The sequence below is a fragment of the Pelmatolapia mariae genome, linkage group LG16_19 (genome assembly GCF_036321145.2).
Source record: "Pelmatolapia mariae isolate MD_Pm_ZW linkage group LG16_19, Pm_UMD_F_2, whole genome shotgun sequence".
Lineage (NCBI taxonomy): Eukaryota > Metazoa > Chordata > Actinopteri > Cichliformes > Cichlidae > Pelmatolapia > Pelmatolapia mariae.
This window is the reverse complement of record NC_086241.1, coordinates 28,117,955-28,132,822: the sequence shown is the minus strand read 5'-3', so window position 1 is coordinate 28,132,822 and position 14,868 is coordinate 28,117,955. Positions and strand designations below refer to the sequence as shown.

General features: G+C 39.6%; 1 protein-coding gene across 4 annotated transcripts in view; it reads left to right on the top strand.

Moving 5' to 3' along the window:
* man1a2 (mannosidase, alpha, class 1A, member 2) overlaps positions 1-14,868 on the top strand; it is a 134,227-nt gene that overhangs the window by 35,163 nt on the left and 84,196 nt on the right. The gene's annotated exons all lie outside the window — the stretch shown is intronic.

Below are 14,868 nucleotides of genomic sequence, written 5' to 3'. Positions count from 1 at the left end.
TTTTAGTTCTCAGTTTATTTGATATTGACAAAAGTTAGTCAATTTTGTCTGTTCTTCTGTAAAACGAACTAAGATTTATTTTTAGAATTAATATTTTGTTTCTAAGTGGAATTGACAATTTAGTAGTCTGTTTAGTTTGTTCTATTTTGAAACTTAAACGCTTTAGCGGCTGCCTTTTGTGTAGTTTGCAATATTTGCCTTTATTTATCTGAAACTGAAGTCTCATGTTCCTTAAGTACATCTACCCTGTTGAACTTATTATGGGAAATAAATATTTAAATCAAAACAAGCTGCAGATTATTTCACATTTTACTTGTGAGCAACGGCACATTTCAATCTTACAAATATAGTTATTTGGCTTATATCGTGATATATATCGTTATTGCCTGAAATGAAAAAAACATATCGTGATATGAAAAAATCTTATAACGCCCAGCTCTATTTAGGCCTGTAAGTATTTGGACAATGGATTTGATATCAAAAAATTAAAATGTGATTGAAGCGCAGACTTCCAGGCTTGAAGTCCAGTCCAAAGCATTTAGGAATTCTGCCCATTTTAATACAGGTTCTATTTTCAGAAGCTCTAATCTAAGTGGACAATAGATTAAACATGAAAATGTTCAGTCAATAATGTAGTATTTTTGGATCATCAGCAGACAATGTACTGTCTGAGGGGAATAGAAGCGATTGGCGACTTGGCTTAGCAGTCGCTCAAATGTGACTGCAGAGCAAAAGCAAACGATTACAGATTTGTGGCTGATATTGGAGGTAGCACCTGTGTGTGTTTCCCTACAGAGCTATGGACTGCGGCTGTAAAGCCCAGATAAATCAATGACCAAAGCAGCCCTCTTTAAGTGCTGTCTAAAAGGTGCCGCTATCCAGGTGCATCGGCCCATAAAGACACAGAAAAGGTTTCCGATGGAGACGTGAAAAATCTGCAGTTGAACCCATGAGTGTCCTCTCCTCCATCCCTTGTGTCAAATCTCTTTCTTTCTCACAGGTGTCCTCCCCCAGTCGTGTTTTCGAAGCCCTAATAGTGTTTGGCAGATGGCCTCATATGTTGTCTGCACACCGGGTCTATACTGCAAGTGTGTGTGTGTTTGTAGCACAGTTGCCTCCGGGGTAGGGCACAGCTTAGCTTTCATCATTCTGTTTCACACTCTCTCTGGCTCTCCAAGTCTTCCCCTCCTCTTGCTCTTAGCCCTCATTCTCTCTTTCTATTTTGATCTTATCATTCTTTTCAATTATTTTTGTTTCCACCTCAGTCTCTTTCTTACTATTAAATCCTTCCCCTTAACACTCAGCTCCTTTATTCAGCATTATTTAAAAGTCCCCTCGAAGGATTCTCCCTCACTGGTAGCTACAAGTCTTAATAAAATCATAATGATTTCCATATTGATTTGCTGAACAACGGGCACTTCTCATCTTCAGACAACACTGTGTATTATTTGTATCTAACACAACAAGTAGGCTACAGGGAAAGAGAGAATCTACACAATATAAACAGGCTAAGTGTTATCTGTGTTTTACTTCCTTTAGAGCATGTATTGTGGCTGAGCTACAAGCGTTGTTTTTTTTTGTTTGTTTGTTTGTTTTTTCTTTGAGGCAATCATGTTTGGTTGTGTAAGGCTTAATGCTTTCTTGTAACCAGCCTTTTGCAGCACGAGGTTAAGTGGTGACATTTGACAATCCATCCCTTCAGGAGAAGGCAGCAATATCCACATGATATGTGCAAGCAAATAATAAGGGCAGAAGAAAGGTTCTGAAAAACAGAACACTAATCCAGAGGGGAGAGTGTTGATCATTAAAGCCATTTGTCTTCTATAACTGAAACATAGTAAAACATAAAATCTAAATTCCCCAGTTGCAGAATCATCTCCTGTCAGGACAATGGAAGCAAGCGTCTGGAAAGCAGAGCTCATTAGCAAGAAACATAATTTATATTATAATTCACAGCATAGATTATTTCAACAGCACAATGTTAGCACTGGAGGTAACCATCTTTGAATATACACGAATGCTCCCAGGCTGGAATAATTAGAGCTTTTTCCCTGCTTCATTATCTGGATGTTACTGCGATGAACCGTATTGGCAGTAAGCACAAGTGTTAGAGGTCCAGGGCCATAGCTGAAGGCAACTCTAAACACACAGGTGGACATGCCTTTGAGAAATAGAAATGGAGGAGAGGTTCTGCCTATTTTGATTTTTTTTTTTTTTAAGGCCAAAGGTTCTGTCAAACTATTTCAGGGACATAGACATTTTGCATCTTTTCCTCTTTTGTTCGTGTGTGTCTTCCTTTTGGTCAATATTGTCCGTACTGCCTTGATTGTCATGTGCCTTTTCCTGATTTGCACCTGTAAGTAACATTACTCTGCTGCTGCTGCTGCTGTCATTTGTTTAGGTTTTGTACAGAAATCACTCATTCATTTCATCTTTTTGGCTTAGATATTTCTACGGAAGAGGATTAGGGCCACTGGGGAAAAAGTGGTCATGTCTTTTTTTTTTTTTCCGTTTCCAGAATTCTGAGATTAAAGTCAGAATTCTGAGGAAAAAAGTCAGAATTCAGAGGAAAAAAGTCAGAATGCTCTGACTTTTGTCTCAGCATTCTGACTTTTTTCTCAGAATTCTGGAAAAGAAGAAAAAAAGACGTGCCCACTTTTTTCTTCAGTGGCTCTAATCCTCTTCCATATATTTCTGATGTTTTATCCTGGAAAAAAGTCCTTCTTCCTATCTCATGTCTTCATAGTATTTGCTTACGTAAAGTTTCTCAATCACATGAGAAGGTCAAGTTCTCAAACTTTGTCTGATGTGCGTCATTTTAAAGCACGCTAAAAGGTAATACCCTCAAAACAATTTGTTTGAGTCTATTATTAAAAATAAATTAAAAAGGCTCTGAAATGTATGTCTGCACAATAGTGTCCTTCAGTTTAGTTTCACTCAATATTTTCTGTTGGTAGTCCATGCTCCACCATGGGGATCTATTCCCCACCAACGGGACCCTCTCCTAGTTTGAGGAACAGAGATCTGATGAGACAGCAGTATTTTGTCACAGCTTGTGTCAAATGTGTTGAGGTCCAGTCACTCATATCACAGTGCAACAATGCAAGTAAAGGAATTGCTATGTTGTCACACCTAGATCATCAAGTTACAAACCCCTGACCACAAACCTTTGTTGGGTACTAGCCAACGTTTGTTTTTCAAAGTTAGGCTTTTCTTTCTTCAGTAATTAAAAATATCATACAGGTATGTCTACATACTGTGCATGTACACAGAATAGTTTAGAGTACTGTAGTTTAGAGGTACTGTACCTTACTGAAAAAATGAAGAGTAACCATGACGATCCCTGACGATGACCTTGTTTTCTTCCTTCCAGCTCCACTTGTCAGTATTGCTTTGCTCTAACTCGTACTTGTTCACTGTCCTGCTACCAGATGAGTGTGAAAAGAATAATTTAAAGTAGTAAGATGAAGCTCAGAGTTTTTCTCAAGAAAGGGTACTTTTGAGATTTGTTCACATATAGAAAAGGAAAAAAAATCTACTGCTGCACCACATCTATGTTGCTACTTCATAACTAAAGTTTCCACTCACCAGTAATAGTCTTTTATCGCAAAGCAGTTGTAGCCTTAACCCTACAGAGTGAACATTCAGATTCTACTGAACGTTGTCTCAACAGCTTTAAAGTTATTGGCCATGTTGCCATGTGCCCTGTCATCCTAAGCTGGTTGAATAAAAATTAAGTGTGTGTGTTTTCCTCTGTCATTTGTTAATCTCACTTGTACTTGTTTCTGGTAAGTTCTGGTAAATTGTTTGTTCCCTCCTCCCCCCTCCATTTGCCTATTAAATGGAGACCCATTGCCTGAGCTCCTCGGACAGGAACCTGATAACTTACACTTAAAATCTAAACACAACCAGGCTTTTGCAGTTTAGGCTCCTCGGTTTTGGAGGTCTGTTATTTACCTTACACAGGGTTTTTCTTTCTTTCTTTTGGGTTGCTAATATGCTGTAAACAGTTTTTCTGAAGAAGGTTAAATGGAAGTGTAGGAGTAGCCAATGCTGGTAGTATATTGTTTCGCGTTGCTGATTCATTAGCTGATACCTCTGGAAATATCTGATGGTAGAGCATGTCTGTCAGCCAAAACTAAGAGCTTAACTGCACTTTGCTGGAGAGCTGGTGTTGAATACCTTTATCGGGTGAAAGGCAGAGAGCATCCTGATTGTTTTAAGTACAGGACAGGCATAATGAGCCTCAATTAGACCTCAGGTGATGGAGAGAGAGAGACATTGAAAGTGTCAGAGGACAGGCTCGACTTAAAATGGTCATCTATCCCTTTGGGCTGCTGCCAAAGTACAACAGCTCTATCTCTAATATTTTTTCCTATCATTTAAACAATAGAAAAGTCTAAATGACAGCAGTTTAATCTTTTCATCTCTTCCCTTCCAGTAAAACCACAGGGCTGACAGTGAAATCTGTTTTTCACTGTCAGTCATGTGATTTCCCCCCCTCCTTATCTTGTCTGTTTACAAAATATCTGCCTGCCTTGTGTATGTGTGTTTGATCACTTGTCTTTGTGTGGATATCTTGTGCTTTTACGGATGAGCATCATACATCAAACTGCATTTTTCCCCCTAAGAGTGAGCAAGAATGGCAAAAAACTTTTTTTGTACTTTCAGGAAACTGTCTGACATTTCAGAACTGGCTCAATTGACGAAAGAGAGAGGTAGAAAGCTGCAATTGGACTGCAGTTTCTGTCTCAAAGTGCTTTCTCATGGGGGAATTGTGTGGTTCTCCTCTATGTAAAAGATTGAATTAGGTTGTGATTCTTCAGTCCTTCTCAAAGCTTAGCAATCAGAGAAACATGAATGGAAAAATCTGACTGTTTTCCTTCAAGCTCCGGTGTCAGCTGTAATCAAGCGTGCACCTGAATCCAGGGCAAACTACCACATCTATGTTGCTACTTCATAATTAAAGTTTCCACTCACCAGTAATTGTCTTTTATCGCAAAGCAATTGTAGTCTTATCTTGGCTTTGTTCACAATAATATTGACTTCATACTCTCTTGGGGATAGAAATAGCACTACAAGGTTGCTAGTTCACATCAAACCTATAACATAAATTTACAGCAAGTGACATTTTATGGATTTTGTCCCCAAGAAATATTAGATATTTTCTTACTGCTCAAGCGAAGGAAAGTATGTTTTTTTTCCAAAACAACCTTTCTGCAGTGGATGCTTTATTTGATGAATATTTTATATAAACGTTGCACAAAAAGTAAGAAAATTTGTGTTTGGATAACTTCTGTGTTACTTCTGTAACAATGCTTCTTCTCCTTAATTGGTGCCACATTTGTAAGAAAAATGCATTTGTGGGGTAATTAACAGATTATTTTGTCATTGACTCTTGTTTTGATTTTCTATATCCCAGGTGCTGACTATTAGGTGCCTGATTAGCACGTGATTAGCAGCACCTGTGAGCATAAACCCTGCCACGTTTGACTGATCTTAATATGGCCCATAGGGCAACTTCAGCCTGGAGTTTTGCAAAACCAAGACACGCAGCATTTTTTGGAGTGAGAGCTAGTATCATCTACAAATTGAAAGCCAAGTTCCATATAACGGAGGATGTACAATAAGTTGACAACATAAGAAAACAGTTTCCTCACTCTGTCTGCACTTAAGAAGTGTAGGTAGTCGTCTACAGATCTACTATCAAAGTTTGCAGGATGATATGGCTGATGGCTCTCTACCCAGAGAATCCAGAACAGACTGCACACAGCCAATCTCTAGTCTCATCGGGCTACCAGGAGGCCTGGCATGACTTCCTGTTCACCGTCAGACCCAATTGTGCTTGTGTCAGCAACATGTGCACTGGAATCTGAACATGTGGAGGAACATTATGTTCGGTGATTTGTCCAAATTCTGCCTACAGCAGTTGGCTTGTAAGAGTGGCTTAAACACAAGTATGGAGACGACACAGAGAAGGCCATGCTGTTTGCTGCACCATTAGGGTAACGGCTTGGTGGAGGCAGCATGATGGTGTGGGGCAGCATCTCAGTCATGGGAAAAATGAGGCCTGTCATCATTGGAGACAATCTCAATGCTGAGAGAGATCAGAATGAGATTCTACAAACAGTGTCAGTCCCATATCTCCACAGTCTGGGGCCAAACTCTGTCCTTCAGGATGAAAACGCTCGCTTACACACGACAGGGTTTATCGGAGACTACCTCCAGAATTTGGGAGTGGAGAGTATGGAATGGCCTGCCTGCAGTCCTGACCTCAGCCCCATTGATCTCTTGTGGGATCAGCCTGGGCGTTCTGTTTGTGCCAGAGTTACCAGAACAATCACACCGGCAGACTTGTGACAAATGCCAGGCTGTTGTGGCTGTGGATGATTCTGGTTATCAAATAAATAAACTGTTAAATTGCCAATTGTTTTTTCAGTCTTTAATCATTCAGTCCAGTAAATGGCACAAAACAAGCCAATAGCAGAACAAGCTGTTTGGCATCAAAAGAGAAGATTTGGCAAGTTTTTCTTGGGCACAACTCGCATACTCAACTCTGCTGCTCAACCCACAAATGCAAATGTGACACCATTTAGGGGAAATGACAGGTTTTCCAGCACTACAACATTTATTGCCAAGAAGCATTGTTAGAGCAAAGAAATAGTCAATAAAACACACATTTCCTTACTTTTTGTGCTAAGTTTAGTAGTTACGCTTATCATAGCAGCTACAAATCACTCAGTAGTCAGATAAAATACAGGTTGAAAGCCATTATCCAAGTCATTGTTACAATACACTATGCAGATCATTATGCATTCAAGGGCCTCACTGCATTGGCTTTGCAGACATCTGCTTACATGGACAAAGCTCCAGAGTGCAAGTGATTACCTGAACTTTCATATTTATTCAGCAGTTCTGCTCTTTAAGAACACTTTGTAAGCACTGCATTTAAATGTGAACAGGATGATGATTCAACATTTCCAGTGCAAAGTGCATTCTTGCCCATAACACTAAACCAAAACAGAGCCCACTTTAAAAGACTTTCAGCCACCTGCTCCCAAAACCATCAAGAGTAATGAATCACCAGGTTTCGTGTCGCAAGGAAATGAAATTCTAAGTCAATACAAAAACACAAAGCAGAGATATTAAAATGCTGTGAACTGGTATTGAATCATGAGCAACAACTCCATGACTGACCTCTTCTGTGTGATGTACATTCAATTTGATTAGTCTGAGATACTGATTGCAGGCTTTTTATTCTTGCTAAAGACACTGTTAAATAAAGAGTATGTTTTTCACTGTATTTTCATACATTTATTCAGAGACTGAAGGCTACAGCTCGTTTTCATGTATCCACCTGGAAAACACTTTATGTCAGCAGTATGTAGTAAATATTTTGGATGTGAAAATGAGGTCCATGTTCAAATAGTGGAAAATGTTTGCCTCCAAGTTTATCATAAATGGTAACAGTGTCAAGTTCACACAGTTCTTTTCCAAGTTTGATGCGGTAAAGCTTAGGCTTGTTTAGCTTGTGTACTTGGTTGATTTAAAAAAAAAAAAAATGCAAAAATGGTTAGATAATGTAAAAAGTCCTGATTTATTTGTCCAATATTTACTCTATTCTGCACTTAATACTTATGGTGAGTCATCCTCTTCCCTTTAAAATATCTCACTGGAAAATATCATCTTCTTGGTTCTCACCTGTAATCTTAGTCATTTCTTCTAGTTTAGCTTTGATAAAAATTATCAGTGTAAAATCCATAAACATTGCAGCTTCTTTATGACTTGAAAATGTCAATATGATGCGTTACCTTTGAAACTGTGAGTTATTTCATATGTTTAGTTATTCATAGGCCATTACTCATTGGTAGTTCCATATGCAATTGTTAGTCACAACATTAAAACTAGCTGCCTAATAATTTGCAGTTTGCTATTATGTCTTTAAACTACAACTCGTGGACACAGAACTTCTGTGGTTAACCTGGGGTGCCGGGCCTCTGTGATTTGGACTTTTCTAGTATATTTTTTGGATGTTTGCTTAGATCGAGATGTTTGGAGTTTGGCAAGATCAGCACCTTAATCTGTTCAGGAAAAGCTTTTGGATTGTCGCTTGTTGTCTTGTTGAGGGAGGCTGCTGCTGTGAGAGGGTGCCATTATCTTCCCGGTGGACCTGGAAGCCTTACTCTCACTGATAGTCATTTAATTCACTATAATAGAGATAAGGCAAGAGTTTAGTAATCTCTACTTGTTGATAAATGCCTTTAATAACTTGCAATCACCACTTGGATTAAAATATGGCTTCTGAGACATGCTCATTGTCTCCTGGAAACATGGCCCCCGTTGATTTTTGTCCAGAGATTGATAGGATTGTCGTCATGATGGGGGGAATTGTTTGATTTGGATGGAGGTTCCATACATAACACAGAGGTAACCATATTATGAGCCACCATCTCTTGAACTCTTGGCTTCAGAGCTGTTTGAAAACAGCCTATCTTGACTTTTTTACTGCCTCAATTTCATGGGGAATTTATTGCCACCCTCTGCTTAAGTGCCATGAATGTATTTACTGCAAGAGGCAATTCAGATGTCACACTCTTACCACCCTAATGCGTCTTCTGAAAGGACTTCCGTTAAGCCAGATAGGAGGCCTCCATGGGGTGAGTTGGAAGGAGATGAGAAAGATGAGGGCAGGCAGACGGGTGCTTTAAATCAGTCAGACTGACTCTGGAGGTCACTCTAAGCAGCACATAACTCTCCAGCTCCCCAAACCTCCAAAAGCTTGTCATTGTGTCCCGCTTCTGTGTGAGCTGAGCTGATTTTTTTTTTTTTTATAATTTATTTTGTATTATTTTTTTTAATATACATTATTTTTTCCCCAAGTAATGGCCTTGGTTGCAGCCGCTGGCTAGAGAGAGATTTACGAATATTTCATTGCCCTGTGGTTGTCCATGACTGTACATTGTAATTGTGTTTGTGTGTATGAGACTGCGGCACATGAGCCATAAAGGGTGTCTGAATGATGGCTGCTGGTACTTTGGGTAAGAAATGGCCACGGGCACATTGTGCTTCTTGTGTAGGGCAGGCACAAACAGCCTACCAGGTTGCCATTGTGAAGGTCATAGCGTTTAACACATTGTGTAGCCCCATGAAGATGGAGCCAAACCTGCCTTTCTGACTAAGACAGCTAATTTTCTTGATTTAGGGAACTGAATTCTGTGAATAAAGAACATTTAAGAAGACATCGTGTCTTTGGGATAAATTTACAATTTTATCTCTATATAAGAATACAAATTGGTTGCTGACTGTTTTCACACATTTCAGTCTTAATAATGCCTATTTACCATGAGATCAGGGTTTTATTTTGCATTCTTGACTCTGGAGCAGCATTAAATGCATTACATATTGAGAGATTCCTACAAAGCTGCAGTAATTTATTACATACACTACAAGTCAAATGTTTGGACAGACTTTCTCATTTAATGGTTTTCCTTTATTTTTATGACTATTTACATTGTAGATTCTCACTGAAGGCATCATAACTATGAATGAACACATAAAGAATTATGTAGTAAACAAAAAAGTGGGAAATTACTCCAAACATGTTTTATATTTTGGGTTCTTCAAAGTAGCCACCCTTTGCGTTGATCACTGCTTTGCACACTCTTGGCATTCTCTCGATGACCTTCATGAGGTCGTCACCTGAAATGTTTTTCCAACAGTCTTGAAGGAGTTCCCAGAGATGCTGAGCACTTGTTGGCCCTTTTGCCTTCACACTGCGGTCCATCTCATCCCAAACCATCTTGACTGGGTTTAGGTCAGGTGACTGTGGAGGCCAGGATATCTGGTGCAGAAATCCATCACTCTCCTTCTTGGTCAAATAGCCCTTACACAGCCTGGAGGTGTGTTTGGGGTCATTGTCGTGTTGAAAAATAAATGATGGTCCAACTAAACGCAAACTGGATGGGATGGCATGTCACTGCAGGATGCTGTTTTAGCCATGCTGTGGCAGTGTGCCTTCAATTTGTATAAATCCCCAACAGTGTCACTAGCAAAGCACCCCCACACCATCACACCTCCTCCTCCATGCTTCATGGTGGGAACCATGCATGTAGAGACTATCCGTTCACCTTTTCTGCGTCCCACAAGGGCGGCTGGAACCAAAGATCTCAAATTTGGACTCATCAGACCAAAGCACAGATTTCCATCAGGTTTTCGTCAAATGTCCATTCCTTATGTTTCTTGGTCCAAACAAATCTCTTCTGCTTGTTGATTTTCCTTAGTCGTGGTTTATTAGCAGCTATTTGAGCATAAAGGCCTGATTCACACCAGTCTCCTCTGAACAGTTGATGTAGAGATGTGTCTGCTACTGGAACTCTGTGTGACATTTATCTGGGCTCTAATCTGAGGTGCTGGGAACTTGTGTTTTCTGAGGCTGGTGAGTCGGATGGATTTATCCTCAGCAGCAGAGGTGACTCCTGGTCTTCCTCATGTGAGCCAGTTTCATCGTAGCACTTGATGGTTTTTGCGATTGTACTTGGGGACACATTCAAAATTTTAGCAATTTTTCAGACTGACTGACCTTAAGTTCCTAAAGTAATGATGGACTGTCGTTTCTCTTTGCTTAGCTGATTGGTTCTTGCCATAATATGAAATCTAACATTCGTCAAAAAGGGCTGTCAGCTGTGCACCAACCTGACTTCTGCACAACACAACTGATGCTCCCAACCCCATTAAGAAGGCAAGAAATAAGCTCTGACAAGGCACAGCTGTGAAGTGAAACCATTTCAGGTGACTACATCATGAAGCTAACTGAGAGAAGGCCAAGGGTTTGCAGTGCTGTCAACAAAGCAAAGGGTGGCTGCTTTCAGGAATCTAAAACGTAGAACATATTGAGAGTTATCAATTTTTTCTTTGCTACATTATTGCATATATCTTTCTTCTTATATTTGATGTCTTCAGTATGTATCTACAATGTAGAAAGTAGTAAAAGTAAAGAAAAACCATTAAATTAGAAGGTTTTGACTGGTAATGTATCTCACAGTGGAACATTTTCTCACCATTTGCTTTAACCTTTTAAATCCTTTTACACTTCGGACTGCTTTTTACATTTTTTTTTTCCTCAACCAAAATGGAAAGACAAATCTTTTTTGTGGGCTGGCCAAATAAATTCCTCAAATGAGAAATACCACTGCCTTTTCCATCGAACCCTTCACCGTGTGTGAGACTTCACTTTTTACTTTCGAGCTCATCAGTTGATAGGGTGTGGGAGGGAAAGAGAGGTTTTTAATCTCTCTCTGGCTCTGACCTTAATAACACAGGGCCACTCCTGGGCTGCCAGTTCATTCCAGAGTGAGCTGGAGTGTATAATGTTGCATGATTAATACTTTTGCAGTTGCAGTATAGAAACTGGGAAGCATGAAAATAAGCAAAACACTGTAGAGGGCGATAATAAAAACCTTCAGTCACAGGTTTCTCGATCCTTAGGCACAGAACACAACAAGACACAATTTTATTAAGTTGGTCTTCAGACACTGAAACCATGTGTGAATGTGTGTTTCATTATGCAGTTGAAATGGGGACAGGCTGCCTTACTGAGACGAGTGTGCTGATTGATGATGATCCAGTTTATGACTAATGACTTTTTAATTTTTAAAAAATGGCCTGGATTTGGAAAAATAAGGAGAAATTGCCAGGAGATTGTTTCTAAAAATTCTCTATACTACAAGTGAGCGCTTCAATCACTGGCTAATGTAGCCATTCAGAAATAATAACTGCAAAACAAAAGATGCCTATGAACATAAAGACATATTCATATTCCTTGACAGTGTTACTGTCTTCCTATATTGGTATTCTGGATTAACGTGCCATATCTTGATACATGTCAAGGGATGCTGATACACCAAATATCAGGATTTCAAAAAATACATTTAAATAGTTGAATGAATACTATGAACAAGAGGGCTCATCCCATGCACAGTCATCCTGAGATGACGTTAGTTGAGCAGACTTGCAAGAAATCGGCTCGACTCAAAGAGCATCCAACACTGTGCACACTTAGCTTCAACGAGTTATCAGTTAATTGCTGAATTATCAGAAACAGATTGCACATAATTGCCAACTTGACCTCATTAGTTGCAGACTATGACAAACATTTATGGCAGGTTTTGGTTGCAGTTTTGGTATACTTGATAATGCCATTTTGTAGCAAAAAAAATAACCAAGTAAGATAACATTATCTCTTTATTTTATTGGATAAACGAAATATTGACAGTCTAACTTTGAGGACATAATTTACAGCTTAAAAAGCTGATAAATTGCAATGTATCTTGTTGCAATACTCAGCATATTGCAAAAATCGCAATAATAATTGATCGTGAGTGAAGACATTTTCTGATTCGCTGTTTCCAAGTGACAAACGCAAAACATTTTCCTCCTCGTTTCTAAACTCTGCTGCGCTCTCATTCCACTCTTGGAAAAAGAGATTTTTAATCTGTGAGATGTATACTTGGACAGATAACGGATATAAATAAATAAAACGCTTATGTACTACCCCTTGCATCATCTTGCAGCTTTCAGTTTTCTGTCTTCAGCAGAAAAAGGAAAAAACAATGCAACAACAAACACATCAGGTTGTTATACCTGGATAAATGCTATATTTTTCTGCATTTTCTGAAGTAGTTTGTTCTTCAGACCTGGCAGAACAAAAAAGCAGTAGGATGTTTACCAAGTCATGACAAGTACTAATGAGGCAGGATCTGGGAGACTTGCAGATAGTAAGATTCAGCCTAGACTCCAAATGAGAAAGCTACAACTTTATACTTTTTATAGGGGAAAAAAAATCCTCTTTTCTTGTAAGTAATGGTTTAAGCAAAATGCCATTGTCCAATAAGAGAACTTACGAAAACATTAGCTTGTCCATTTGTTACAGTTCAAATTGAGGAGTTGGAGGGGGGGAAAAGCAAAATAGCATAGAAGTGGGATTTTAAAACTAAAAGTATATGCAAGATAATAATGAGTATAAGCAGCTGCCACAGAAAAGATGAATCATGTGAAACAACAGCGTTGTGTTTCTACTGGTGCTTCTCTGAAGAGTTGAACAGGCTCCCTTTATCCTACACCACAAGCTGTTGGATGTCTCCACACTCCGAGATGTAGTAATTCACAGTGGGTACTAACTGAAAAGAGAAGTAATCACCAGCAGCACTGACTAGAGGTAAAGACGTGTGTCACGGCACATTTTGTGGAGGAATCTTTGGTGCAGTGTGGGTGTGAACACGGTTTATTAACTTAAACATACCCTTTGTTGCACAGTTTATCACGGTGTCAGATGCTTTGTGTTCAGTTTGGCTTAAACACACAACATTTTCATGTTTTCCGTTATGAAATTGGTATTTGTGATACTTGTAAGTTCTTATAAAGATGTCCATGAACAGATTAATTCCAGCAACACTTGAAGTGTGGAACAAGAACATGGATAATTTAACAGAATTTCCTACTCCCTACTCTGAACTACATAGTACAACATAAAGCCAAATAATAATAATAATATCTTTGGTGCTAATAGCCACCTTCTAGCATCCTGCAGTGCCCTTTCATAGGGATATTGATGAATACAGGTCACAGGAGTGTTCATTTTGGCTGCTAATTCCTCTCTGCAGCAAATTACTTAGGAGCTTTACTTCTGATTGTAGAGTGCATCAGCCACTGGGTCAGTGCAAGCCAATCCACCCCCTTCCCCCCAATCCTTTGCATGTATCTCCCAAGATACTGTGATGGCAAGCGGTAGCTGTCAGAATCAATCACTGAATTTTGTAGCCTAATGTCCAATTAGTATTCCAAGGTCCTTTAAATAAGCAGTTTGTCAACATTGTCAAGCTCCCCGCACTGCAGCGCTTGTCCTTGGCATATGGGCCAATCAGAATTTGATGAAGCGTCCAATCAACACATATCAGAGGGAGTCAGCCAACGTTTAAGTGTCCATGTCCTGGTGCGTATTAATTTGATTTATAATCCTCGGTGCGTGAACGGAGTGCGTCATGGAAAGCCACAAAGCCAAGAACACAATGAAACTCCTGGCCCTTGTCTTTATTAGCTTGGCTGCATGCCTGCTCCAAGGAGAGAGAAAGTTGGAAGAGGATTTGGATGCTCATCTGCACATGGTAGCATAAAGAGGCAGGCTGTTGGACAGAGAGGGAAACTGGCGTAGCTTGGTGGCCGTAAAATGACAGGTCTATATTTTATGGGCCAGGGATGCACTTTGTCATTTTTGTAAATTTTGTAGCTTGTAGTTGGGGAAACCCCAGTTTTCAATTGGTATTGGGAAGAGCTCTACATCTTAGTCACTTTGTCAAAACCGAGATCGTCATTAACCAGAAATGATGATGAGGTAACAGTCATGTAGACAGACTGCAACAGAGGGGAAGAAATCAGCAGATATCCATAAAAATGAGACTGTGATATACAATACACGGCCACATGGACAGGAAATGTGCCTTTTTTTTTCGGTTGTCGATGCCACATGTGTAAGAGTTGCGAAGGGGGGGAGGTGTTTTGAAATGGATAGAGAGCAGCACTGATTCAGTAAAAGCTGGCACTCTTTCCTCCCTTGGCTGTGTCATCTTCTCTGTTTGCCCTGGAGCGCCTCTTCACAGCATCAGCCTCCATGTCAGGGCTCATCTCCCAATCTCTTGCTCTTTTTATCCTCCTTCCCCTCCCTGAGTCTCCTCTTTTCCAGCCTCTTTTCAAAGCTCATATGAAAAGTAGAGTCTTATTCAGCTCTGTCCAGTAGACCGATGTCTGTATGATTGGTTGAAAGTAAGTAATGCAATATAATGATTTATATATATAGAGAGAAGACGAGGCTTTGCC